This window comes from Triticum urartu, chromosome 4A (genome assembly GCF_056163025.1).
Source record: "Triticum urartu cultivar PI428250 chromosome 4A, HENAU_Tu73, whole genome shotgun sequence".
Classification (NCBI taxonomy): Eukaryota; Viridiplantae; Streptophyta; class Magnoliopsida; order Poales; family Poaceae; genus Triticum; species Triticum urartu.
In genome coordinates, this window is record NC_141876.1 from 593,936,977 (window position 1) to 593,961,295 (window position 24,319).

Genomic DNA, 24,319 nt, shown 5'->3' on the forward strand with positions numbered 1-24,319 from the left:
GACAGAACATTTATAATTGTTGAAAATGCTACAGACCATCAATGATTCCAGAGATGTTTTCCTTCCCCCATTTTAGACCATAACAGTTAGCTGAACTTTTTTTTGTAACATTTCTTTAGAGGACATGATCAATTGTGTTTCAAATTACAGAGCAAGCAAGGTACACGGTGCAATGTAAAGAAATTGTGTTCGAAATTGGGGCTTTTGGAGCACATTTTCTCATCGGCAGCAGCACAAGTAAGAGCTTGAGCAAGGTACAGGGCCGAGCCTTGTACTTCTTCTCGGAGTGCTTGCAGAGGAGATACTGGGAGCAAGGTACAGATCCGGAACTGGAGATGAAAAGGCAAGGAGCCCTGTACTTCTTCTCACCGGCAGCAGCACGGCCAGGGGACCTCTGGTGAAAGCACATGAGCCGGGGAGCTCCGGGCGGCAACACGAGCAGGGAAGGAGCAACAACTTTCAAAGGAGCAGCAAAAAAAAGCTCGAGCTTGAGTTCCAGGCCAACGAGAGAGCTTGAGGGAGCTCGAGGTCCAGGCACTCGAAGACCCCGGCGTGCGCAGGTCCTGGGCGGCGGTGGTGCAGGTCGTGGGTGGCGGGAGGGGATATCGGCGGCGCAGGTCCTGGGTGGCAGAGGAGCACGTCCTGGGCGATGGCAGAGCAAGCAATTGGGCGGCGGAGGAGCCCGTCCTGGGCGGTGCCAGGGCAAGCAATTGGGCGGCGCAGGAGCACGTCCTGGGCGGCGATGGAGCAATCAATTAGGCGGCGCAGGTCCTGGACGGCGGAGGAGCAAGCCCTGGGTGACGCCCATGCAGGTCCTGGCGACGACTGACCGTGGCGATGCGCGCGGGCAACGGGCAGAGGAAGAAGGAAGGAGACGGCCACCTGTTTGTAACAGATTTCAAGCTACAAGGGCGTTTTTGCAAAATTGGCAGTACACTACACTGGTGACAACTTTTCTCGGACGGAGGGAGTAGTATATGTATGTGTTACCACAACTGATCAATACAGAGGAGATTCATCTGTCTTGTGTGTAAAGCTGCTCTCGCGATTGAATCCTAATGTACAGTTTGTAATACTAGTCCGGATAATATAATGCATGCCCTTGAGCTAAGGAGATGTATGGCCGGCCCCTGTTGGGTATTGATGATGTTAATCACACAAGGGTTGGATTAGTTGATTTGGCTGGAGATGAAGAGCTGTTGAGCATATATAGCGGAGGAAGAGGAGGTTTTGGTGCTTGGTGAGGTGAGTTTTAAGGAGATTGTTGTAGTTGCGACATGCATGGTACATGTAGGGTGGGAACACGTACGGGAAGTTTTTGGCATGGAGAAGATACTCAATCCACGATGGAGGCAACTTCTTCTAGTTGTTGGTTCACTAGCTGCTAATTAACTTGTCAATTGCTTGCGCTCTGAAAGTCGAGGTGAGATCCGGCCGGTGTAGTTAACTATATATGGAGCAATGCAAACCGATCGAGCTAGGATTAAAGCACAACATACATATGAAGCTAGCGGCCGACGACTCCCTTTCGCTTCAAGGTGTTGTAGACAACAACATATAGTACGTAGTATATGCAAATTAAGTTCATGCATGCAGCGGCAAATAATGAAAAGATGAATAACACCATGCATCAAGCAAGGTGTTCTACTTGGATGCATTCACGGCCCAAAGCATATCAACAATACAATAATCGTCTAGAGACAAGAATGACAAACATCACTTCCATCAAGTCTAGTGACGATCGAACAAAACAACAGAAGAAGGGGCACAATCTGTCATCACTCGATGAGCGATCAGGCGGCGAGCTCCCACGCTCGGACGAAGTAGGACGAGCGGCGCTCCGGGGGTGGCAGCTGGAACAAGTCCTCGGCGATGACCACCCGGCCACGGCGGAGATGGCAGACCCCATGGTGACGAACACGACATCCTTGTGCGGGTGGATGGCCGCGATCCAAGGGATGAGGTCCGTGCGGAGGCCGGCGTCCAGGCGCACCCTGCCGCCGCGCAGCCAGGTACGGTCCGCCTCCTCGAACCTCCAGAGCTCGACGTGGGGCGCATCCAGCTCCATCAGCTCAGCGTAGCGCAGAACTCCCTGACTCATCGCAGCGCAGCGGAGCCTCTCCACCCCGGTGCTGCCTGCTGGAAGCGCCCTCCCCGTGGGCAGGGACACGAACCTGAGCGTGCGCTCCTGGCCGTGCGCGTCCAACAGGAGGAACCCCAGGCGAAGGTCGACCCAGGCGATCCTCCCGCCGTGGGAGACCACGCCGTGGCCGCCGGACCACGGCCTGTCGCCGACCCCATCCACGGACACGGCGAAGCCGCTCCAAGTCCAGGTGCGGCTATCAAAGCATAGCACGAGGGCCATACCTGCTGCTGGTGCCTGCTGGAGCGCCAGCACCAGGAAGCCGTCGCCGTCCACGCAGGAGATGATAGCGATGGTGTCCGGTGCCAGGAAAGCTCTTGGAACAGGCAGCCGAGTCGCCGTACCAGAAGCGAGGTTGCAGATGTAGTAGGGCGCCATGTCGTGGACGTGCTCGGGGCGCGCGCGGAGGAGGAGGTGGTGACCTGGGTCCAGCACCGCGGCCACGTAGGGGTGGTGGTCCTCGGGCGAAGTGAAGGGGCCGCTGATGTGCGGAGACACCGCCAGCGTGCTCGGCCGCGGGGGGGTGTCCGCATCCAGCTGCACCTGCACACCCGGCGCCATGTGGGCGTCCACCAGAGCAACCGAATCCAGCAAGATCCACTCCAATCGATCGCCGGTGGGGATCATCTCGATCCTGCAAGACAGAAAACAACGCCGAGCGCGAGAATTAATGCCCGCGTTTGAGGCCAAATCCAAGTTCCAAGTTCCAACACCGGAGCGCTCCTGCCTTCAATTTCTATGTATGCCGGAGAGGAGCGGAGGAGGTTGAGAGGGGAGAGAGAGGGCACCTGAGAGCCGACCACGATGACGAGATCGGGCGCGGCGTGGTGCGAGGACGAGCAGGGCGGAGCCGAAGCCTCCGCGGCGGCTGGCCTGGGGCCTTGTACATGATCTGCCGTATCCACGTCTCCAGACGATGCCGGTCGAGGAACGCATCCCAAAAGCTCGCCCAGAGGCGGCGAAGGGCCGCGGCCATGCGGTCGTCGTCGTCGGCCGCCTCCCGGAGCTCGTCGCCGTCCAAGACGATGTAGTCGACGCGAGGTCGGCGCACGGTGGCGCGGCGGCGGAGGCGGAGCCGCCCGAGCAGGCGGCGGCGGAGGGCCTCCTCGCCGTCGCCTCCGAGGCGCGGCACCGCCTGGACGAGGTCCCGGAGCGCGGGCCGCAGGGAATCGGTAGAGGGGAGGCTCCAGCGGAGCTCCGTGAGGGAGTCGCGGGTCCGGCGGAAGAGGTCGGCCGGACCCGGAAGCCCGTGGAGGAAGTCCTCCACGGCGGGACGCAGCGACCCGGCGCGGAACCGGGAGCGAGTGGAGTCGGGGGCGCGGAGCAGGGCGGATGCCCGGGTGGCGGCGGCGCGGAGGGCGGCGGTGGAGCCCGCGGTGGCCGTGCGGGCGCGCGCCGCGGCAAGAACACGGACGCGCCCGGCGCCGGCGAGGAGGCGGGTGACGGCGGACATGGCGGCGGGGTGGGGCTCGCGCGTGGTGTGGACTGTGGAGGAGAGGAAGGGAGGACGAGGTGAGGTGCGCAGCGAGAGAGAGGGGTTGGGGGCTTTGATACGCCGGCGGGGAGCGGTGTCTGTTGGTTTGGGCGGTTGGTTTGGGCGGGAATTTTGATACCGCCTCGCCTGCCTTGCTAGTTGCCACGGATCGTCGGAGGCGCACGCGGCCGCCGATGGCCGAGGAGCTTTGCCCAAACCATCTTGTTTTCTTTTCTCTTGCTTTCATATAGTTAACTTAGATAGATAGATAGATAGATACATAGAGTATAGTAGTTCACACAATTTAATCTTCACCATTTCAAAGTTCTTGAAATGCTTCAACTTGAGCTCCAGCTTAGATTAACAATTAGATAATATAATGAAGGATCGAGGGACTGGCCTTGCCATCATGTACCTAGTTCGCAAGTTAATCTTCAAGCACAAACTCACGCCGCCGATCCGATGCCGATGCAACGGAAGGAACCGAGGGCGACCGACGTCACGAGGTCAAGCTCGAGTAGAGCCCAAGATCCATAAAGTAAGAGAGCTCGAGCATCCACAATGTATGAAATTTGTAACCTCTAAGCCGAATACACCAAACTCTATCTTTTAACTTTTTTGATTTATTTGGATACTCCTATTTCAAACTATCTTTTAGCCGAATATATATACCAAACTCTTAAATGGAGCCTCCGAATCCGTCCCATCCGTGTGGTACCATCCCTTGTCTAATTTGTCGCGGTCAAGACGCGGCATGAGCCGCCCAAACCGTCCATCCCCCATCCAAATTAAACGCCATGATCCTCCTCCTCGCTTTAGCTCTCACCTTCCCTCTCTTCCAAAACCTAGCCATCCTTATATAGCGTAATCTGAAAAAAAATACAAACATAAGAGGCATATTGGAACTATCATTTGTCAATGCTCCAATTAATACATGATGCATGCATGACACAGCACGTACAACGTACGTACGGCTGAAGTAGAACTAAAAATGAGTATATTTATGAAAGAAGGGAGTGACTAAGTAGGGCTAGAGATATGGAAATCGCTTAGGGAGTCGTGTGACTACGGTAATCATGTAGTTGTGTTTTTGTTGCTATGATAATTTCAAGATTTTTAAACTGACAAGACGGGAACTTGTCAAATGGTAGATAATGGGAAGAAGACCATGCATGTTTATCCTTCCCGTTGTCACAAATTTTATTTGGTCCCACAACTCCAACACCGAAAACTATTGGTCTCTTATGGTGTCAAAATTGCTTAGTTGGTCCTTTTGTCAAGTAGTCTTATTATCTACTATGTTCCATGTGTGCCGTATCACATGCCATACAAGCTCACAAACACAATGGCTCATGAGACTCATATATACATAGGCAACCGACTTCATAAGGCGTACTACCTAAGTTTTCCTAAAAAAATAGGAGTTGTATCCCTACCAAACTGAGGAGTCTTATTTGTGGATGACCCAAAGTACCTTACGATGAGGTGAGGCTGCCTGCATGCTTTGCATATTATAAAGTCATTTCAATCCGGTACCATAGAGGAGGGCGAAGATCTATTGTGCCCTATTTCAAGATCAACCTGATATAAGCAGGACTAGGGCTATTACCCGCGGAAAGGGTTGAAGCTAGGTTAAACTCGTGTCTTGTGTGTATGTGGTGACATGTGATGACGTCTCTCTCCCAATTATCTCGTGCGACTAACATATTGCTGAGAGGCATCCGATGTAATTGTCCTCAACAGTTTGGTCGATGGATTAATGATTTGCGCTTTCATATACGTGGTGGCTAGGTAGTAATCAAGGAAATGGGAAGGGAGGGGGAATTTATCTGAATACTAAAGTAAGAAGGAAAATTAGGGGGAAATCTGTAAACTACAAGACAAATCGAATTTACTAGCCATAGAAATTTATTCGAAAACACATTTTAAACAACAAATTTAGAAGAAACGTGCAATTTAGAAAAAATATTGATTGTGCCATAGAAAGTTATTGAACTATCAAAGAACAAAAACATGAAATATAAAAAGTGAAACATTTTTAGTTTGAACCATTGCCATGGTTCCAACCGAGTATTTCGAGATGTCAGGCATTTTAAAAATCCTAATAATCTGGAGTAACTTCATGTATAATATGTTTACCCCTTGATCTTTTTTATCTATTTTCTTTTCCATGTTTTTCCTTTTGTTCCATGATTTTGATTAGAGCACGACCATGGGCGATATTAGCAATTATCAAACCATGGACGGTATTAAGAATTATCAACTTTCTTAAGGTCAATCTGGCATGAGTGTTGCCTACTCATAACAAGAAATGAAGAATACCAAGTACATACTCCCTTCATCCAAAAATAAGTGTCGTGGTAAAGCACATGGTAAAGTACATACTCCCAAGACAAAGGGAGTACATGATTGGAGACGCCCGAAAAAAGCACATGGTAATTATTTTTTGGGAGTATATATAGTGAACTTCCGTCATATCCCAACCGTGTGGGAGGCGACCGCAAAAAAAGTAAGGTGTACCACCTCAACATAATTAGTTTTTTCTTGTGTGTGGTATTCATGTAATTTATTGTTTGAAGTAGTTTGTACATGTTTGGATGCGGATGCGTGAACTTGTTTGTACATGTAATTTGTTGTTTGAAGTAGTTTGTACATGTTTGAATGCGGACGCGTGCTGTAGGTTGCATGCAAGATCCGAAATGCTTTATATAGGAAGGCCAAATAGATGAGACGTACTCCCTCCGTTTCGAATTATTTGTCGCAAATATGGATATATGTAGATGTATTTTAATTCTAGATACATCCATTTCTGTTGCGAGTAATTTGGAACGGAGGGAGTAGATAGACATACAGGTGTGATGTCATCCTCGAATAATGCAACATGCATGCATGCATGAGCGGCATACCGCGCGCATGTCGTACGTGGTGCATGGCCCAAGTAAGAGGTACATAAACTCATGAAGCATGCATGAACTGCAAGTCAACAAACTAGTTGAGGGGTTTTCTTTCTTCGAGAGGAAAGAAAGACAAGCGACCTCGGCCAGGCGAGTAGCCTTCCTCGCCGTCCTACGGCAGCTCCTGGTTGTCGGTGATGAGGGGGTTGTCGGATCGGTGCGAGTAGATCATGTAGATTTTGGTTTGACGCCCTAGTAGTTTCAATTTTTTGGGCCGTTCAACATCTTGGCTTTGGCAATAGTGATGGTGACGATGAATAAAGAAGCTCTAAGTACTTTTCCGTCGAGGTGATCAGCCACACAGCTAGGGATGGATTTGGAAACCGGTCTATTCAAGTAAGGATGGTGTGGCGGCGACAACATCCTTATGTTGAACTTGGGTCCTCGGCTCCATCATTGCAACGATGTTTTCTCCAGCGCCTGCGCGGAGTTTGGGAGGTAGTATGGTTTTCTCCTCCGACATGTTAGTGGGGGCGGGGGGTGCTTGCTACCTTGGCATGTTTTTTTAAATGCAATGGCTTCTTTGGTAAACTACTTTGGAGGTTTGAAAAGTTGCATATCAGAGATGAAGCCACGTCGAGCTCAAGTGAAGAGGTGATCCGTTACTTTTTCCTTTGATGGTTGTTGCAGTTGTGCCGGAGGTAGGTGATGGGCGTTGGAGTCAAGCTCAGGGAAAGTCGTCGGTCTTGATTGTAATTTTCTTTCTTGGCTGATGGTCCTTTGTGCAAAGGCTTCATTCAACTGTTCTTTTAGTTTTGTCAGGTTGGTTGTTACGTGACTTATACATGGTGCACCAGCATTGTCCTCGTCAAATTAAAGTCGAAGGAGACATTCAAGTACTAGTTTTCTGTTAAACCGAACTTTATAAACTTTGACTAAGTTTATAAAATGAATTATTAATATTTATAATACCAAATCGTTACCATTAGACTCATCGTTGAGTATATTTTCACATCATGCATATACTTGTTATTGCAAATGTTCATATTATTTCCTACAAACTTGATCAAATTTTATAAAGTTTGACCCATAACAAAGCAAAGGAAAAATTAATGTAAAAATTTGTAACACACTCCCTAATCTCCGCTTTGATTATACAGAATCGTCGTCGTCATCTTGAAACATGTCCCTTGTTGGAAATCGGTGTGAGATGTTTTAGGACCACTACAGGTACAGCAGCGCCGCCGCCACCGCAGGTCCGAGCCTCCGCCCAGGGAGTGGTACTGATCGCGCCACGGGCCGAAGCAGTCCGCGTCCGCTTCGAGCGCTGCACCTGCAGGATGTGGCTAGAAGACGACGCCCCCGAAGTTCCAGTGCCCCTCCCGGTGCCCGCAGTGCGAGACGCAGCTCACGTCGATGGTGTCCGCTGGCACGTGGAACCTCCGCTGCCGTACAATCTCCAGGAAAGTATGCCATTGTAGTACTACTGGAGTAGCTCATAAACCTTTTAGAAAAAACAGCTACTCCCTCCGTCCCATAATATAAGAGCGTTTTTGACACTACACTAGTGTCAAAAACGCTCTTATATTATGGGACGGAGGGAGTAGCTCATATGATAAACCTTGCAATAGAAGTAAAATTTTCTATTTTCCGTTGAACACATACATGACAAGATTATGTAATTGCTTGATATATGTATAGGAGTATGTAGCACTATATGTTTCTTACTGAATGTTGGTCCAGGCATAGGCAAAGGGCCGAAGGGTGCTAGAAAATATACATGTTGCAAAACATGAGCAAAGGTCGGCCACAAGTTTAGCAATGGCTGCTGAATGTAAGTAAGAGCAGGAAAATTGAGTTTTGATCATGACCGGAACACCAAAACCTCTATAGAAACCCTACGGAACCTACTCTTTCTTGCCCCTGTAGTGTGCATCATCTCTCTTCTTCAAAACCATATACCACTATCCACTTCGATCTGAAAGACAGAACGATCTGGCAAGAACCGTATCAGTCCTCCTCGCCATCGGGGCCCATGAACGAGGCAAAGGACTTGCGAAGCTTGATGATGGATTTGTCACCCTACCCTGCAAGACACAAACACAGTGTTACTTACTTGTCCAAGAGAGAGAATTACATGGTAGCACCGGTAAACATTGATTCAACTCCGTTAAAGCTGTGTGGTTACACAAGACCAAAGCAGCAGTTGTAGTAATCGGCACAGAGTGTTGAACAGACCTGCTTCAACTTCTTCAGAGATTCTTCTGCATCTGCTAGCTTCTCTGAAACTCTTTTCTCAACATCAGAAATTGTAGTCTTTTCCTTCTACCCTGTTTAAGAGGTAGGAGTAGTATTTGTGTAAGAGCAAAGGATCTTCCACACACAAGAACTGTTCAAAGACAAGCTACTACAGCAAACATCGTCCCTATTACCTCCGTTTCTAAATATAAGACGTTTTGGCAGTTTAAATTGAACTGCCAAACGTCTTAGGAACAGGGGAGTACATAAGTAGTGTAAGCATCTACTTACTTTGTAGTTCATACTGAACCATCAGCTTCTCCTTTTCAACTTCAAACTTTGAGAAAAGATCTGCAGAACATGACGTGTGGATAAGTAAGTAATCGACAATAGACATCATTCATTATGTGGCAAGAAGCTACAAATTCAGGTCTCATTATGCACAAGTATAACATGAAGATATTGGCTCATCCTTTCAAAGAAATGATAAATAATTAGGTGTATTTACTAGCCACAGTAGCACGATTTTTCATAAACTGCACACAGAGTTTGACCAGCTTTAAAGGTTAACAAAGACATGGTTTTCTTTGGATAACTTTTGACAATAATTCTCCAATATGTGTCAGGGCAATGATAACAAACTCCTTTATAATTAGACAGGATGCAGCTACTGTTCTTCTAGAGCCAAAAGCTAGGGCAAGAGCAGACTATGTTCTACATATAATGTATTTATTGCAACACGTAGAGTGTATATATGCCATAGACTTCAGAAAATATGGTAGCAGATGCCCATTCGGCATCCCTTTGAAATTCTGTATGTGTGAAGCCTTGTCTTTGCAGAACTTGGTGGCTTGAAACTTGGTGTACTCGGTCTTCAATGAACCTTCACACTGCATTGCATACAAATAAAGCTGGGACCCAAACTGTGACAATAGTTTATATAATCGGATGTTCATTGTATCGATAGAAGTTCAAAACCTCTTTGGAAGCCTTCGTTAGAGCTTTAAGAACATTCTGCCAGCTAATGCAGTCAGTAACATTTTTCAGCATTCAGAGTACAGTTCAATGAAATTCACAATTTTTATTGTCGAGAACTAGCATACGTATGTCTTCATGTTGAAGCAATGAGTAAAAAAGAGCATACCAAATCTTCACTATAAAAAGGATAGCAGAAATTTCTATTCCTACACATAGAAAGTAAAAGGCGAGTGAAATAGTTCGGTTGTTCACCTTTCCTTCTCAAACTTTGTCTTGGTGTCCTGTACCATAGATTGAATCTCTGTTGTAACGCTGAAAGTTAAAAGAATATGTTTAAATTCTACCAGCAGCTGAAAAGTGTGCAATAGACATAACTTGGGACCTTTGTCAGACAGGAAAGGCTCAAATTTTGAGCCACTGAATATACATACTGAAATGTCATCAGTTCATTATATGAATCGATCCTTCATACCGGAATGATCATGTATGATATGCTTCCTTATAAGTTCATGATCAACTGCCACAGCATTACAAAGTGCCTAATTTGTCTCTTATAAGTTTATGATCTACTGGCGCAACACTACATGCAAGACCTAAGAAGACCTAAGCAGTCATGACGAATCTGTTAAACCATGGTATGCTGCCCTGCTAATTTGGTGATGCGAACACAGATTTCCAGTGTCTAAATGCAACACAGCAGGTAGAAACAGTAACATGACTCCGAACTCTTTGCAGGCTATTCTGAGAGTGAGTCAAGAGAAAAATAGGAAGGTGGATGCATATATTCAATCAGCAAAAACTAGTTATGGTTCCACAAAGAAGGCGGATAAATCGTGTTCAAACCAATAGGTGCACGAAAAGCTTCCAGGTCCTATCGATGCATCAGTACGTACCCACTTACTCCAATCATCGGATGGGCACCCCGAGCATTCACAACCAACATGACACTCATAAATCCTAGTTCTCATCCGATTGCAGACTTCTGGAACCTAAATTCATATACATGCATACCATCTCATAACTCCAAAATCCTACCATTGAAGGGAACAAATCTCCCATAAGTTTTATTATCAACTGCCACAACATTGCAAAGTGCCTAAAATGTCTCTTACAAGTTTATGATCTACTGGTGCGAAATTACATACGAGACCTAAGCAGTCACAAACAACCTGACAACAATGGTATGCGATCCTGCTACTTTGGTGATGCAAACATAGATTTCCAATATACAAATGCAATACAGTAAACAGAAAACCTAACATAACCCCCAAGTCCTTGCAGGCCATTGTGAGAGTGAGCCAAGGACAAAATGGGAAGGTGGATGCATATATTTGATCAAAAAAACTAGCTATAGTTCCACAAAGAAGGCGGATAAATCGTCTTAAACCAACCCGTGCACACAGCGCTTTCAAGTCCTATCGTTGCATCAGTACCATACCCACTACTCCAATCATCGTATGGCCACTCAAACATTCACAAACAACATAACACTCGTAAATCCTAGTTCTCATCCAATTACAAACTTCTGGAACCTAAATTCAGGTACAGGCATACAGCAGACTAGAAGCACTGATAACATCCATAACTCCAAAATCATACCATTGAAGGGAACAAATCTCCCATAAGATTATTATCAACTGCCACAACATTGCAAAGTGCCTAAAATGTCGCCTTGCAAGTTTATGATCTAAGCAGTCACAAACAACCTGACAACAATAGTGTGCTGTGTTGCTACTTTGGTGATGCGAACATAGATTTCCAATATTTAAATGCAATGCAGTAAACAGAAACACTAATATAACCCCCAAGTCTTTGCAGGATATTGTGAGAGTCAGACACGGACAAAATGGAGAGGTGGATGCGATGCATATATTCGATAAAAAAAACTAGCTATGGTTCACTCTGAACAAGGTGGATAAATCATGCTACACCAACTGGTGCACTCAACACTTCTAAGCACTGTCATTGCATCGGTACCTACTACTTCAATCATCAAAAGGGCACCTGATCATTCACAAACCACATGACACTGGTAATTCCTAGTTCACATCCAGTTACAGACTCCTGTAGCCTAAATTCAGATACAGTGCATACATCAGGTTCAGACACAGTGCATACAGCAGGTTCGGATACAGGGTATATAGCAGGTTCAGATACAGCATACAGGGCATGCAGAAGGTTCGGATTAAGAGCACTCAGAAGCTTCAAGACTCCAGGTACTCGTAGCCACTGAATCCTAGTGTTGCAAGGCAATAAATCACCCATAAGAGTGGGGCTGGTAGAAAGAATGTGCAGACTAGCATTGCGAAATTGACCAGGGAGAAACATGGGGAGCTGAATGGGAGCGGGAGTCACCTGGAGATGGCCTGCTCGGTCTTCTTCTGGCCGTCCTTGTGAGCCTTGTCCTTTCAGGTATGTGGATAAGATCTGCAGAACACCACATGTGGATAAGTAAGTACTCGGAAACAGAGATGATTCATTATGTGGCAGGAAACTACAAATTCAGGTACCATTATGCACAACTATGAACTGAAGATATTGGCTCATCCTCTCAAACAAATAATAAATAATTAAGTGTATTTAATAGCCAGTAGCACAATTATTCATAAACTGCGCACACAGTTCAACAAGTTTTAAAGGTTAACAAAGACATAGATTTCTTTCGATACTGTTTGGCGATATAGTTCTCCATGTGTCAAGGCATAGATAACAAACTCAAATCATACGCAAATATGCTTATAATTCGACAGGACGCAGCTACTGTTCTTCTAGGGTCAAAAGCTAGGACAACAGCAGACTATGTTCTACATATATGCTTTTATCATAACACGTAGAGTGTATATACGCCATAGACTTCAGAAAATGTGGTAGCGGATGCCCATTCAGCATAACTTTAAATTATGTATGTGTGCAGCAATATCTTTGGAAGTATTCATTAGAGCTTTAAGAACATTCTGCCTGCTAATACAATCAGTAACATTGTCAGCATTCAGAGTACATCTCAATGAGCATTTACAGTTTTTATTATCAAGAAGTAGCTTATGTATGTGCTCATGTTGAAGCAATGAGTAAAAAAGAAAATATGAATTCTTCACTATAAAAAGGATAGCAGAAATTTGTATTCCTACACACCGAAAGTTAAAGGCAAGTGAAATAGTTCGGTTGTTCACCTTTCCTTCTCAAACTTTCTGCTGGTGCCCTGTACCATAGATTGAATCTCTGTTGCAATGCTGAAAGTTAAAATAATATGTTACTCCGTCTGTACTTAAATATATAATATGTTATTACAACCAGATATACTCACATATTGGTTGTAACAACATCTTATATTATGGGGCGGAGGGAGTAGTAAAGTAAATTCTGCTAGCAGCTGAAAAGTATGAAATAGACATAACTTGGGATCTTTCTCAGACAGGAAAGGCTCAAAATATCAAGCCACTGAATATGCACTTGAGATGTCATCATTTCATCATATGAATCCATCTTTCATACCGGAATGATCATGTATGCTATGCTTCCATATAAATTTATGATTAACTGCCGCAGCATTACAAAGTGCCTAAAATGTCTCCTAAAGTTTATGATCTGGTGGCGCAACACTACATGCAAGACCTAAGCAGTCATGACCAATCTGGAAACCATGGTATGTTGCCCAGCTAATTTGGTGATGCAAACACAGATTTCTAATGTCTAAATGTGACACAGCAGGTAGAAAGTAGAAACAGTAACATGAGTCCAAAGTCTTTGTAGGCCATTGTGAGAGTGGGCCAGGAGAAAAATGGGAAGACGGAAGCATAAATTCGATCAACAAAACTAGTTAGGGTTCCACAAAGAAGGCGGATAAATCGTGTTGAAACCAATAGATGCACGCAACGCTTCCAAGTCCTATCGTTGCATCAGTATGTACCCACTTACTCCAATCAACAGACGGGCACTCGAACATTCACAAACAGCATAACACTAGTAAATCCTAGTTCCCATCCAATTACAGACTTCTGGAACCTAAATTCAGAAACAGGCATACAGCAGGCTAAAAGCACCGATAACACTCATAACACCAAACTCTTACCATTGAAGGGAACAAATCTACCATAAGTTTATGATCAACTGCCATAACATTGCACAGCGCCTAAATTGTTGAGTTGTGTTGTAATGTGTTGGCTTGCATGCCCATGTAATTAGGATCACAGGCCTGCGTGCCTTATGACTCGGGCAGCGCCCGGTGTATATAAACCCTTGTTGTAACACTTGATCATCAGAGAGAGTAATTTGATCCTCCAACTTGGTATCAGTTACCAGGCCCTCCTCTTCTGTCGCCATGACTGTGCCCGGCTCCTTCTCCGCCGCCTCCGACACCGCGACCTCGCCAGGCTCCCTCTCTTCCTCGGTGACTGCTCCGGCCACCTCCTCGGCGACCTCGCCGGGCTCCACCCCGTTCATCTTCTCCGGCGCCTCTGGCAGCGCCGGTCCCTCTCAGTTCGCCCCTCTGTTCACGTCCTCGCCTTCTGCGCCGCCCGCCCCGGCTCCTCGCAACCCGATCTTCTTCGACCACATCACAAATCATATTAAGTTCCTACTCAATCCGGCGGACCACAACTACCACAAATGGAAGTCTTTCTTCCTTCTCGTTCTCGTTCGCTACGGCGTTACCTACCTCATCGAGCACCCTCCTCCACCCAACGCCGACGCCCAGTACCTGGAGCTGGACGCCCATGTGGTGCTCTGGATCTACGCCACCCTCGCCGATCCCCTCATCGACCACGTCGGCGGCGCCACCACCACTCACGCCCTCTGGACCAACAAGATCCAGGACTTCTTCCTCGCCAATCGGGCTGCGCGGTTCATGGTCCTCAACCGCTAGTACCGTAATCTGAAGCAGGGCGACCTCTCCGTCACCTGAAGCTGCTCACCGACGGCCTCGCCGACATCGACCACGTCGTCAAAGAGGTGGATCTCACGACCCAATTCCTCCATGGCCTCGACAAGCGGCTCGACACCATCCGCGTCGTCCTCGGCGACCAGGCGTCCACCATGCCCTTCGACACCGTTCTCTCCCGTGTCGTCCTGGCGGAGGAGTCCTAGGCCCAGCGCGCTGCTGAGGAGAGCGCCTCGGCGTTCGCTCTCCCTGGCGCCTCTCCTTCCGCTGGCGATCCATCTGGCTTGGACGCGCGCTCTCAGGGTGATCGCGGTGACCGCTCGGGAGATCGCGGCTCCGCTCGCTCCCAGGCTCCGGCTCCGCCCCAGCAGCCGACCCGCGGCCGTGGTGACCGCGGCGATGGCACCGACCGTGGCCGTGGGCGCGGGCGTGGCCGCCACGACTCTGGTGGCCGCGGCCCCCCGTCGCCGCCCACTCCGTTCACAGGCTACTTCGCTCCATATGGGATGGCGCTCCCTCTGCCTTGACCTGGATGGGTGCCGCCAAACTCCGCTGGGGTTCTCGGCCCCCGGCCCGGCTCTCATGCCCACGCCTACTCGATGTATCAGTCGGCGCCTTCTCCGTCATCGCCGTACTATCCGCCTGCACCTCCTTCTTGGGAGCACCTCGCCATGTTGAACGCTGCCTACAGCAATGGCGGCATCCCCCCCCCCCGCTCCGTCGACTGACTGGTACCTCGACAGTGGCGCCTCCTCCCACATCACCGGCAATCCAGGTACCCTTACCTCATCTAGTTCTTCCTTAAAGCATGTGCCTACTAGCATCCTTGTCGGCAATGGCCAACACCTCCCTGTCATGGCCACCGGTTCTGTCCACCTTCCCCCTCACGACTTCCGCCTCACCAATGTTCTCGTTTCCCCACACGTAGTCACCAGCCTCATTTCCGTTCGCAAGTTCACTAGAGAAAATTCTTGTTCCGTTGAGTTTTACCCTTGTGGTTTTCTTGTGAAGGATCTTCGAACGCGGCGGGTTCTCATGATCTCCATTAGCAACGGCGACCTCTACCCTTTCCTTGGCAATAAGGCGTCCTCGGCGTCCGCACTCCTTGCCACTGCATCACCTGACCTATGGCATCGTCGGCTCGGCCACCCCGGCGTTCATACTCTCTCCACTTTAGCTACAACTGTTCTTCCCGATTGTAATAAGGAGGCTCACACACCTTGTACTGCTTGTCAGCTCGGCCGACAGCCTCGGCTCCGCTTTCCCTCTTCCTTTAGTAGATCTTTTGCAGCATTTGATCTCATACATTGTGATTTGTGGACCTCACCGGTTGTAAGCTTCTCGGGTTATCAATATTATCTTATTGTGTTGGATGATTACACTCACTACTCATGGACTTTTCCTCTCCGACAAAAATCTGACACGTCCACTACTCTACAACGCTTCTTTTCCTTTATCCACACCCAATACAACACAGTGATCAAAGCCATGCAATGCGACAACGGTGGTGAGTTCATCAACACCTCCCTCCGTACGTTCTTCTCCTCCAACGGCATCGCTTACCGTTTCTCTTGTCCACATACGTCACCAAAAAACGGCAAGGCTGAATGCCTCCTTCGCACAACCAACGACATAGTACGGACCCTACTCTTTCAAACCAATCTCACCCCTCCCTTTTGGGTTGAAGCTCTTCACACCGCTGCATACTTACTCAATAGGCGCTTCTCACGTGTTATTTCTAGTGTTACGCCATACTACCTCCTCCATGGCTCACATCCCACATATGATCATCTTCGAGTCTTTGGTTGTTTGTGCTTTCCTCACACAGCCTCTACCATGGCTCACAAGCTCTCTCTCCCCGCTCTGTCCACTACGTCTTCCTTGGGTATCCCCTAGAACACAAGGGGTATAGGTGTTTTGATCTGGACTCGCGCCGCGTTATCGTTTCTCGCCATGTCATTTTTTACGAAACGTGTTTCCATACACGCAGCCACACACCCGCACGTCCACAGACGATCTCACACACCGAATCTCCCCTTCCAGACCGCTGGCAGCTCCAGCTTCCTCGGATCCACCACCGGATTGGCCAGATCCGCCGGGCCCCACCACCCCGTGCGCGTTCGTCGCGACGCGCCACCCACGCCTGGCTCCACCACGTGCCCTCGCCCCACGGGCCGTTCTCGCGGGTCCAGCACTACCGCCCCGACCGCGTCCACTCCCACCCAATCCCCACCCGCCTCTGCCGCACCTGCCAGCCCCACTGCGACCGCATCCTCCTCGCTCCCTGCGCCCCGCCGATCGGATCAACCTATCACCAGCCCCACCGAATCCTCCTCAGGTTCCCCGCCCCCATGCACTCCTCCACACCATGTACCGCCTCGTGCCATCTCTGTTGCACCGCCAAACAACGCCCACAAAATGTCCACTCGCTCCAAATCTGGGTTTTGCATGCCCCGTCGCCTCTTCCTTGCGACACCACATCCACCTCCATCTCACCCATTCCACCCACCTACAAATCAGCCCTCAAAGACCCTAATTGGCGACACGCTATGCTAGATGAGTACACTGCTTTAATGAATAACTCTACGTGGTCTTTGGTGCCTAAGCCTGCAGGTGTTAATGTGGTCATGGGGAAGTGGATCTATCGCCACAAATTCAACATGGATGGCTCCTTGGCACAGTAGAAAGCTCGATGGGTGCTTCGCGGTTTCACTCAACGGGAGGGTGTGGACTATGATGAGACGTTCAGCCCCGTGGTCAAGCCAGCTACTATCCGTGTGGTTTTGAGTATTGCCACCACTCACTCCTGGCCAATCCACCAAATGGACGTCAAGAATGCCTTCCTCCATGGTGACCTCAACGAGCTCGTCTACTGCTCTCAGCCAGCTGGTTTTGTTGACAATGCCCGTCCGAATCATGTTTGCCGACTCCACAAGTCTCTTTACGGACTCAAGCAAGCCCCTCGCACGTGGTTTCTTCGCTTTCAGGCATTCCTTCTCACCCTTGGTTTTCATGGCTCCAAGAGTGACACCTCCTTGTTCATTCTTCATCATGGTACCTCCATCGCCTACTTACTCGTGTACGTCGATGATATCATTTTGACAGCCAGTTCTCCTCAAACACTACACCACGTCATCTCTGCTCTCAAGTCCGAGTTCTCCATGACCGATATGGGGCCTCTCCATCATTTTCTTGGCATCAACGTCACCCCGAACTCCTCGGGGCTCTTCCTCAGTCAGTCAGCAACAGTACACCTTGGAGGTTCTTGAGCGTGCCAACATGCTCCATTGTAAGCCCATCTCCACCCCCATTAATTGACACGAGCTCTAAGATGTCTCTCACTCATGGTCAGCTCCTCTCCAACCCCACCTATTATCGCAGCCTAGCCGGCGCCCTTCAGTATCTCACCTTGACCAGGCCGGACATCTCATATGCCGTCCAACAGGTGTGCCTCTTTATGCATGAGCCACGAGACACTCATATGCAGCTCGTCAAACGAATTCTTCGTTACCTCCAAGGCACCTCCCACTATGGCTTACAATTCTACAAGTCATCCTCCAAGGAACTCATCGCATACACAGATGCGGACTGGGCCGGTTGCCCTGACACACGGAAATCCACATCGGGCTTTTGTGTTTTCCTTGGTTCCAACCTCATATCTTGGTCCTCCAAACGACAGGCAACTGTTTCTCGTTCTAGTGCGGAGGCCGAGTATCGCAGTGTGGCCAACTGCGTTGCCGAGTCTTGCTGGTTACGCCAACTCCTTCACGAACTCAAGTGTCCACCACAGCGTGCCACAATCGTCTATTGTGACAATATCAGCGCCTCCTACCTTGCGTGCAATCCGGTCCAACATCAACGCACCAAGCACATCGAGATCGATCTTCATTTTGTGCGTGATCGGGTTGCCTTCGGTGACGTCCGCGTGTTGCACGTCCCTTCGAGCTCTCAATTTGCTGATTTGTTCACAAAAGGATTGCCATCTCCGGTGTTCCACGAGTTTCGATCCAGCCTCAACATCCACGCCAATGGAGTTCCGGCTGAGGGGGGGTGTTGAGTTGTGTTGTAACGTGTTGGCTTGCATGCCCATGTAATTAGGATCACAGGCCTGCATGCCTTATGACTCGGGCAGCGCCCGGTGTATATAAACCCTTGTTGTAACACTTGATCATCAGAGAGTAATTTGATCCTCCAACTTAAATTATGTCTCTTGAGAGTTTGTGATCTATTGGCGCAAAATTACATACAAGACCTAGGCGGTCACAAACAACCTGACAACCATGGTATGTGATCCTGCTACTTTGGTGGGCACATAGATTTTCAATATATAAATGCAATGCGATGCAGTGAACAGAAACACTAACATAACACCCCAAGTCTTTGCAAGTTATTGTGACACTGAGCAAAGGACAAAATGGGAAGGTGGACGCGTATATTCGATAATAAAAAAAACTAGCTATGGTTCACTCTGAACAAGGTGGATAAATCGTGTCAAACCAATCAGTGCATGAAACACTCCTAAGCCTATGTTCACACTGGTACCTACAATTCCAATCATCAAAACGGCACCTGATCATGCACAAACAACATGACACTGATAACACGGAGTAGTTCTCATCCAGTTACAGATTGCTGAAGCCTAAAATGAGATACATGGCATACAGCAGGTTCAGATACAAGGCATACAATAGGTTCAGATACGGGGCATACAGGAGGTTCAGATACAGGGAAACACAAATTACACACTCTTCGCTACTGAATAGTGAATTCTAGCGTTGCAGGCAACAAAACTCCCATAAGCGGGGCTGGTAGAAAGAATATGCACACTAGCGTCGGAGCAAACACCCAGGAATCATACGGCCAAATCAGTGAAGCACGCGAAAATCCGACACAAATCGAGCGTGGGAGAGAGAGGAGGAGGAGGAGAAGGGGGCGCGGCCAGGAAACCCTCGGTCTCTTCCATCCAGAAACGCCGCGAGCGGGACGCGCGGAGCGCAGAGCAGCGGCGCGAATAGCTGGGGAGGGAGGTAGGGGGAGGGGAGGCACCTGTCGAGCTCGAGCTCGCGGTCGCAGTCGTCCATGTCGCGCCGCCTCTTGTCGGGCCGTGGCCTCGTCCGGGGTCCTGGGCTCCACCCCTCTTGCTGCCGCTCGCCCTCACATTCGCTGCGGTCGAGATCGCTCGCCGGTGGGCGGCGGTGGTGCTGCTGGTAAGGGCATATCCAGCCGCGCCCTCAGGAATGCCTTCCCAGGTAATTTTTTCGCGCCGGCGCCAAAAAAAGGCCCAGTCGCGTCCCAGGAGCCTGATTTTCGCCGTCCTGGACCGAAAACAGCGCCGACGGACCCAGGCCGAACCCGGCGCGCTGGGGGCGCTCGGGGGCGCCAGGGCAAACTGTTTTGGCGCGAAACAGCCGCGGGCTCGCCGCGTTAGCGACACGGCGCCTCGTCTTCTCCCAACGGCCTCGGTTCCTGCGGGGAATCAATGCCAAGGCTGCCGCCGGTCAGCCTTGCCATTGATTCCTCACGGGCGGCGGGTCACGGGACGGCGCGACGACGCCTCCCCTCCCTCGCACGCGTACACATGGGTGCGGCGCGGCTATAAAGCCGGTGGCCTGCACTCGCCTGTGTTCACACCAGCCCCGCCCCTCGCCGTCGCCCAGCCCCTCCCTCTCCCTACCTCTCCCGAGCGCCGCCGCCCAGCCCCTCCCTCTATCTCTCTACCTCTCCCGAGCCCGTCGCCATGGCGGAACGCTTCCCCGGAGACAAGGTGACGGCCAACGGCTTCGGCCGCTGTTCGCTCCGCGAACAGGAGTCCTAGCTCCTGTTCCAGGCGAACATCCCGGCGCCGCCGGACATCCGCGCCGGGCCGACGGGGTGGAGACTCAGCGCCGGGGGAATGCCCATTCCCCCGTTGCCCGACGCCGTGGCGAAGCCGACGTACTTCATCGAGGAAGTCGAGGTCGTGCGCGTTTCCCTCACCGCCGCCCAACTCTCCCTCCCCCAGTACACCGCCGACAACCACGCGGCTTGGGCGGCGTATTTCGAGCGCCGCCAGCAGCAGCGCTTGGCGTCCATCAACGGCGCGCCGGTGGTCGGCGGCCGGCACAACAGCCAGGGGCGCCACCTGTGGTGGGGCGTCCCCGGCCGCATACTCGAGGGCATGCTGACGTACCTCGAGGGCGGCAACGACCCGCCGTTGGCGTACCCGGCGAGGGCGGCCGCCCCGGCGCAGCACCGACGCGCCGGGCCATGGGCGCCAAGGAGGTTCGGGTCCTCCTCCTCTTCTTCCTCCTCCCGGTCTTCATCGCACTCCTCCGGCACTCCGGCCCTGCTCGGCGTCAAGGCCGAGCCCGCGGTGGAGACGCCGCTCGGCCGGCGCACTCGCAGCGCCGGCACTGTCATCAACGAGGGCGGCCGGCGCGCCTACTCGTCGGCTCCTCCTCCGCGCTTCGTCAAGCCAACGACGGAGCCGGGGCTCGTGCCGGTGAAGACGGAGCCGGGGCTCGCGCCGGTGAAGGAGCCGGCCGCGCCGGTAACGACAGAGCTCGACGACGACGACGCGGCCCTGGAATGGGCGCGCAGGGACTCCATAGCGATGGAGAAGGAGCGCCTGGAGAAGGCGAAGGAGCGCCAGCACGCCGCCCTGCTTCGCTTCGCGGAGCGTCGACGCGGCCGCGACGAAGGCGGAGTCGTCGTCATCTGCGACAACGACGACGACGACGATGCGCCGGCACCAGTCCGCCATGGCGACGCCGGACAGGGGTCCAGTAGGGGCGCCCGCGTCAAGGAGGAGAAGGCCGACGATGACGATGGCGGCGACAGCGGCGACTTCAGCTAGTTTTTCCTTTAGATTAGTTTATGTATATGTGCTACGTAATGAAAATCCGCGAACTTCGCCGAAATGTGCCGAAATTTATCGTGTTTGGCCGAAATTCATCGTGTTTAAGCTGAACTTCGTCGAACTTCTTTTATTTTAAAACGTGCCTGGGGGCGGCCCTGGGGCCGGCGGCTAGGGACCAACTCGCCCCCAAGCCCAATTTTTACGCCGGCTCACCCCCTGGGGGGCCAACCGCTGGAGATGCCCTAAGCTGGACGATACCTCCGCTTCGCCCCGGTGTGTGCCGTGTGCGTGTGCGTGTGGGGTTTCTTTTTTTTTCTTTTTTCTTTTTCGAGTGACTCTTGTGCGTGTGGGTGTGGGTGTGTGAAGGAGAGGGAAATACTACTAGCCCTTTTTCCCTTTCGACAATTCTTTTTATTGAGGGGATTTTGACAATTCTACTCCTATATATCCTTTCCCTTGCCAATAACATACTCTTACTTAAAAAAGGCTAATAACATGATCAGTGGCGTTTACATTGTTCCCTGAAAACCTAAAACCTATGTCAGCGGCTAGGGTAATTAGGGCTTCAAGGGGACCCGTCTTCCGGCACTGTCCTTCGGCGACTCCCATCGCTGACGACCTCTCGGCCGTTGGTGGAGAGGGGGTGTCACCGGATCCCGCGCATACGGTCATGTAGCTTTGGGTTTTAGGGTTATAATATCTTAGGTTTGTGGTTGTTCGATGTCATGGCTTTGGCAAGGGTGACGGCGGCGTCGAATAATAAAGCTTCCTTCCTCAACATAACCTTCTGCTCGTTGGTGGGTGATGGATCTGGTTGCTAGTATGTTCATGTGGGGATGGTATGGCAGCGACAATATCCCTATGGTGGATTTGTATCCTCGGAGTCTGTCGTTGTGACGATGTTTGCTCCATAGTCAGCGCAGAGCTCGAGAGGTAGTGCAGGAGCAGATGTAGATAGCGATTTACGTTGATGGCAACCGGAAGATGGTGGATCGTGTTTTGGGTTCTAGTTGGCGGTTGGCAGCTATGGTTTCCTCCTCTGATATAATCGTCGAGTGAGGAAGGCAGATCTGGAGTTTGATGGTGTGTTCAGGGTGCTGCCACGACTAGGTTTTTTCAACATCACTAGTTTCGCCTTTGGTAAATTACTTTAGAGACCCGAAAAGTTGCAAATCAGCGATGGAGCAGCATTGAGATTGTGTGAATAGGTGATTCAACACGTTTTTTTTTTATGGCTGTTGCGGTGGTGCCGAAGGCAGGTAGCGAGTGTTGGTGTCAGGTTTAAGGGGCTCTTGATCTTCATTACTATAATTTTCTATCTTGGTTGTAGGTCCTTTGTTTAAGGGCTAGAGTTTCATTGTCTTTTCAGTATTGTCAAATGCCTACGTGGCATTTAACTTGATATTTATTATACCAATGAATGAGACGGCCATGGCTGTGTGGCGCTAGCTCCACCATAACCAGGCGGGGGCAGCTGCGCCTTGCGGAAGGGACGGTGGCGCCGGCGCGCTATGGTAGGGTGACAACGACTGCCGGCCGACAACGGTGGTGATGGCGTCCATCTATCCATGATCAACGGCGCCGTACGAAGTTGGATGCGGCGGCTATGCATGCAGTCTATGATGTTCTCCCGACCAACTACGTGGTACCTACTTCCCGCAAAAGCCCGTAGTAGGTACCATGCGCGTGTATTCGACGATGGAGACGACGGGCGGGACTCGAGACTGTTACAGGTGCGACGGATGGAAAATGCACCGCTGCAGGGGCGCTTCTGGAGGCAATGATGCTAAACATATAAAGAGTTATACATAATTACACGCTGATTAGAATTTTTTCCATCTACTAATCAATCATAAACTTGCCCTCTTCTTGATTTTCAGGGGATGGACCGCCTCGTCACCTATTAACCAATCAAATTAATTCTCTTTGTAAAAGCTTGTAACTCGTTTGTACGTGTAGCATTACTCCTTCTGAAGGCTGCGCACGGTGCCACAACACAGCAACTCTTCTAAAAAAAAAAGCAACGGTGGCTCACCGGTTGTGTGCTACGAGCGGCTCGGCCCGGCTCCGAAGTTGCCTATTGATGGCAGCTGAAAATGTTCAACCTATATACGTAAAATTTCCAATATGTATTTTAAAAAAGTTTAAATATATATATGGAAAATGGAAACGAATCGAAAAGGAGAACAAAAATGAAAAATAATAACACTCAAAAGGAAACCCATAGAGAAAATACATAGTAGAAAAAAGGGGGGAGATTCTAAAAACCGATTTGTACTCATCCATATAAACTTTCTAAAACCGTGCTATTGGGCCATCTCACAAAGACAAACACTTTCTTCTGTCTTGCAGTAAGCGAAACATAGCATTGAGGGAAGACTGATGTTGTTGGAGGACATGTTGTTACCAGGTACATTGGGGCCTACGGTGCAATTTATATACCTGATTTCTCTACTCTCTATTTCCGCTATTTAAAAAGAACCTAAGGTTTGATCTTTCACATGTTTTACTTCATAGTTTAATAAATGGAACTGGTTCAGATTTTTACTGGTCGGACCGCTGGTTCACCGGTTCGATTGTTGGTTCGCTAGGTGCAAAATATAATATATTTTGTTGTAGGAAAGGTCAAAAAGATTATTTACTTCATTTAGTACAACAACTAGGGTGAGATTTAGTGGTTATTGGGCCAAGTTTAGCTCATTTGACCCATCACAACTTGACCTAAGTTTGAATCCCATTCAATGCAATTTATTTTGCACACTCGGCGGAGGTAGCATCTCTGGTTCAACTACTCCAGTTTTTAACCACGGTTCATATAAAAACCAGCAGGTTCACTCGGCGGAGTACTGAGCTTCTGTTAAAAGGACACCGGAAACGG

At 49.8% G+C, this 24,319-nt stretch overlaps 1 pseudogene; it reads right to left on the minus strand.

Moving 5' to 3' along the window:
• Window positions 1-3,596, minus strand: part of LOC147976968 (uncharacterized) — a 55,265-nt pseudogene extending 51,669 nt beyond the window's left edge.
• Window positions 3,597-24,319: the final 20,723 nt, after the last annotated feature.